This window comes from Abramis brama (genome assembly GCF_963993115.1).
Source record: "Abramis brama genome assembly, chromosome: 21".
Lineage (NCBI taxonomy): Eukaryota > Metazoa > Chordata > Actinopteri > Cypriniformes > Leuciscidae > Abramis > Abramis brama.
In genome coordinates, this window is record NC_139983.1 from 1283607 (window position 1) to 1289606 (window position 6000).

A 6000-nucleotide genomic window follows, 5' to 3' on the forward strand; every position below is an offset into this window, starting at 1 on the left:
TTTAAAATCAGCATTTGTTTTCCGTCACTTTTTTTTCGGGCTTCAGTTTGCAAATGCCGGGAATATTCTACCACAACATGCATTCCGTGTCTCCATATCCGCGGTCGTTTTCGATTTCCCTAACCTAAACTACAATCTTAAACTCTGCGCTTAGCGTCTACGTCACGGCTCTCAGCCCGCCCTCTGTTCGTTGATTGGCCGGCTGTTTTGAGGCCAGAGGAAAACTGGGAGATAGGTCGCTATATCAGACTGAGTACAGAAGTGAACTGAAATTGAGCAGAAGTACGAAGTCTGACGTAGTCAGGCTATGGTAATTTGACTGTACAGTTGAAATCCGTCTTATTCAAACTGCAATGAAGATCATGGGCAGAATATAACCTTTTTATCTCCAGACCTTGTATGAAAAATCTATGCTGATCTATGCCACTTATGGACTTAAGTGCCTTCCTGGTGTCCTTGCTCGGTGGAGTCACACAGGTAGAGTCGATGGTCTTCACCCGAGTCGGTCTTTTCCCGAGTCGGTCTTCACACGAGGAAGCTGAACACGAGAGCTGAACGCTTCCGCGACAGCGGGCAAACTACAGAGATATAATGCTTTCACTGCTGAGTGAGGACAGCTGTCTCGGCCCAGCGGCTGTTATTTAAAGTAGGCACGCGTATTAATAAAATACAGATTTATGTGAAGGTAAAAATTTAAAATAAGTAGAGAATCGAAAATAGCCTTACCTTGACTCAACTAGTAAACTGAAACAACAGGAGAACTGGATATTAAAAAAACACTTATACGCTCTCGCCGTTTCCACAGACTGACCGCTTGTCCTTCATTTTGATGAGTTGATGAGTTGATTCTCAATGAAACTGTCAAACTCTTCACAACTTCTAAACATTCTTTCATCGTGTGAGTCATCGCATGTCAAATGATCCATTCAGGGATCAATATCTGTCAGACATGTTATATTCCATAAATATTTATGACATGGAATGATTGTAATGATTGTAATGTTGTAATGTAAATTGGTGAATGGCCTGCCGTTGTAATGAAACAGGAATCACAATCAGCTCTGAACAGCAGCAGCTGCATCAGTAATGGATAAATACATCTGTGTTTTTACAGTACATTTTTTTCTAGAAATATCTTACATGTAAACTAAAATTCTTGTCATGGAAGGGCAATAGGAAGATATGTAACTAAGATATGCACTGTGTGTTTTAGAGAAAGACATGACAGAGTGTGTAAAAATGAACTGAGAATTATCAGTTGGCATGTAACACATTGCTGCAAAAATGAATGTACTGTATAAATACAAATGTTCATTTTCTTTTTGTGTACTACAGTGTTGACTTTTCCTAGTCAATTTTTACCTACTCTCTGAACATGAATTTACACAGACAAAACTGACATTGGCCAATTTACTGACCCAATAGCTAGGTTTTGAAGCATGCATTAAATGTTTTGGGTGAGAAACTACATTTTGCAGACATGCTATAGAGGTCTGATGTTACAGCAAACAGTTGTAACAACTGAGCTTACGGTTTAGAGACTGTTAAGACAGAAAAACTGTATTAGTTACAGTTTCCCTTTTGTTTTGTTTTTGTTTTTCTCTTATACGGCGTTTATGACCAGTATATTAAAATGAATTTTGCAGTTGTAGTAAGTGGCTCAATTTTAGTGACTACGCCACCCCAGGTTAATGGGGAAAAACAACCCAAATAAAGCACCCAAATACGTTCCACATAGAAAGGCAAGAGGCATGGGCTTCCGTACAAAAGTATTTCCTTTTTATTAGAGCTAAAAGTTGGCAAACAATTATTTAAAATCAACAATTAACAGGTGACATGGTCGAATTAAACAAAAACAAAAAAACAAAATAAACAAAAATTCACAAATCTTCACAGGGGCTGAGGCCTCCTATAGGGAGCAGGCTAGTATGACAGCAGCAGGTCTCAATAGGAAGCACGTCAATCCAAATCACACCCACCAAATTCACTGCAAATGACAAAAGTAGTGACACGGCAATAATAATACTGCAATAAGGACACCCTTGGTGAAACAAAGCCTATAATGCGACAGACAACCAGCCCGCTCCAGGAAGTCCTCAGCTCCTAAAGAAAAAAATAAAGAAAAGAATCAAATTATTAATAAGCTGAACAATTTAAATAAACAAAAGAAAATAAAGAACACATTCAAAGTCAATTTATTGACTTAAACGTGACCAATATGCAAAAAAAACAATTTACAATATACCCAAAATAAACAAAGTATGAGTACTGTAAGCACTCACATTACAAAAAAAACAATAAACAAATGCACTGTCACAACTGCATAAACTCACACCAAGTAAACTGCAATACACCTGGAAGTTATTTCAGGCAGACACCGACAATCAGATTCAAATAATAACTACAAAACAAATCCACGAAAACAAAAAAAAACAAAGCAATACTAATAGCAAAACTAAAATATAGCTGCGAGCAGCGATTACGGGCCCAAGCCGGTGGCACCGCAACCCCGATGCCTTTAGTTACCTAAAGGCACCGGGGTGGCGGTGCCGCCGACTTGGGCCCTCCATCGCTGCTCGCAGCTATATTTATATATATATATATATATATATATATATATACAGTATATAACAAAAGATATACATTATATATATATCAGACAAGTAATATTCTCTGTCTTGTCACTTCACAAAAAAATGGTACAAATTGTACTACTGACTATTTAAACAGAGCAGCGTAATTTTGATAAGTTAGGTTGACTATTTTATAATTATATTTTATTAGGGCTATAATGAACAGGCTGCGATGTCAAGATTGCAATGCTGGTGTGTGTGTGTGTGTGTGTGTGTGTGTGTCGTGGGCGTGATTGAACAGTGGAGACATAAAAATATACTTTATGGTGCTAACTTTAAAATTGAAATAAAATGCTCACGGCTGCACGGGAATTCATTCCTACTTCCATAGGAATTCATTGAAAAAGCTCGCTCTGCTCCCAACCATAATCAATGTCAGTGCGGACGAACATATTTTACTTTCGTTTTTAAGTTAGCGATTCAAAAGCCCCCAGCGGTGTCACACGTCGATTAACCGGTGGGAATTTTTTTATCACAGTCACATCCCTAATATATTTATATGTAAATACAATAGGCCTACCTGAAAGAGAATTTTACTTGCCCGACCAGAGTATATCCTGATTAGAACGTCAATAACAAAAAAATAACTTGGGAATCACTAAAACGAGAGATTATTCTAATTTCATTGCATTCATTTTAAGTTGCAATCAGCAGTTAATAATAAATGTATTACTGATCAATGGTAACAAGGTTGCACTGCTGAGGCTCATGCAGCTTCTCCAGGAGAATTGTAAACAAATGAGCGCAGCACACAAAAAAGCAACCCAGTTAACAACATACTGACTATAAAAATTACAAATATGGAGTTTTTATATATTTTATAACATATGATAGAGTTAAGCAACCTCACTTGACGAGTAGGCAACTATTTCCTGAATACAATCACGATTGAAACTGTGACATTGATTTCATACAACAGGTTAATAAACAGTTACAATTAAGTCACTTACATTTTAGATGCAATATTGACTGTTTTTGTTCTGTTTCAGCAGCAAAAATAGTTAAACAAAGATCACGGCAGAACCATCGCGCATCTCACAGCAACTTGTTTTCTCATTACTGAATGATTCAGCATTTTGAACGAATCGGTTGACTCAAAGATTCAATGGTCAATCCATAAACATCTGTCTCAATCATGAATGACTCAGTCATTCGAACGAATCGTTTGAATGAATGAATCAATGACTCGCTCATTAAGATGGTCGCCTGGCGACACCTAATGGCGGTTTAGTGTTATGTTTAAAAGTATCATTCTTTCCAACGTGCACCATTATCAATGTCCGTGCGGACGTCCGTTTTTTTACTTTCACTTTTATATTAGCGATTTAAAAGCACCCGCTCGTGTCACACGTCGATTAACCGATGGGAAAATATCCTCACAGTCATATACCTAATAAATTTATATTTAAATACAATAGGCCTACCTAGTAAAACGTTTTATATACTATTTTGATATCCTTTTGGACACAAGAGGGCAGTATAGCCCTATGTTTGCTTTTTTGTTGAACCAAATAGCACTAAATAGCCTGTTTTTAACTTTTTCATACTCCTTGAATTGCAAAAACAGAATAAAATGGGTTTAGTTCTAATATTTGTATAATTTTATATAAAAATAAATGGTGTATAATTACATTTTTAGAAGTTATGAGATGTTTCCTGCTTCCTTTTTGACATTAATTTAATCCCTCGCCATAGCAAAACCGTTTGAGATATTCAATATCCGTTTACAATTTAGCATCATTAATATATTTTTATCATGTTGAAAAAGTTTGGTGGGAATAAAATAAACCTTTTAGGAGGAGTAACTAAAAACTCAGAGGCTGATTTTGCAAAAAAATCCACATTCAGACCAAAATATCTGACTTCCTGATGGTCGGAGCTAATAAATGTAAATTAGAAAGTTGTCCGGCTCGATGAGAGCAATATACAAACTATTTTTTTTTACTGTAGTTAAAACTAACCCCCCCACTTTTGTCAAAAGCATTTTGAAAGTGACACACTTCCTGCTGCCAGTTGGTGGCGCTATAACTTTGACTCACAATAGTTACATCCATCTGATCGGCCTCTTACCACGAACACACTGCTGAAGTTTCATCAAGATCAGTTAATGTATGCAGAAGTTATAACACACTTCCTGTTTCATTTTTTCACCATAAATTCGTTTCCTCGCCACGGCCAAACCGTTCGAGATATTCAAAATCCGTCCGCAATTTAGCATCCTCAATGTCTTGACTTCATGCTGACCGAGTTTGGAGGCGAATGGATGAATTCCCTAGGAGGAGTACATTAAATTCCACAGCATGTGTTTCCAAACAACGCTAAATAGCCGACTTCCTGTTGGGCTAGCGTAAAACTTAGAGCACGAAAGTAGTTTGGCCCGAAGAGAACTATGTGTGTACCGAGTTTCATATTATTACATGCAAGTGTGTTTGATTTATGGACACGTGTTCGGATCCCGTTCCAGGGGGCGCTGTCGAGCCCCCCTGCCACGCCCGGGTACCAGCTTCAGCCCGGCCTTGATGGCCGTTGGTTCTGACCTGTGTGCAAAGTTTCAAGAGTTTTCGAGCACGTTAAGGGCCCCAAAAGCCCCTGAAACCTTGAAAAACAAAAAAGCAAATCTCACCCAACAGACAAATCCCTCCCACCCCTCACACACACACAGACAGAGAGAGAGAGAGAGAGAAAATTCTCCAAAAAATCACATTCAAACCAAAATATCTGACTTCCTGTTGGTCGGAGCTAATAACTCTAAATTAGAAAGTTGTCCGGCTCGATGAGAACAATATACATACCGATTTTTGTGATTCTAGGAAAAACTAAGCCCCCATTTTTGACTAAAGGTGGCGCTACTGAGCCCCTCACCACGCCCGTTTCTGAAACTTCTCACATGTCTACTGGCTAATAAGTGTGATGTGTCTGTCGAGTTTCATCCAATTTCAAGCATGCTAAGAGTCTCAAAAGCATTATTTTTTTTTTTTAAAGTTTGAAGCGTTGCCACGGCAACAGTATCTAAGATATCAATAATCCTTTCACAGGTCTACATCTGCCGTGTGTCTACATTGTACACATAAAGTTTGAAGCAAATCAGGTAAAAATAAGAGGGTGATTTCAAAGCATTTTGAAAGTGACACATTCCTGCTGCCAGTTGGTGGCGCTATAACTTTTACTCACAATAGTTACATCCATGTGATCGGCCTCTTACAACGAACACACTGCGGAAGTTTAATCAAGATCAGTTAATGTATGCAGAAGTTATAACACACTTCCTGTTTCCATTATTCGCCATAAATTCGTTTCCTCGCCACGGGCAAACCGTTCGAGATATCAAAAATCCCCTGGCTATTTTTCATCCTCAATGTCTTGACTT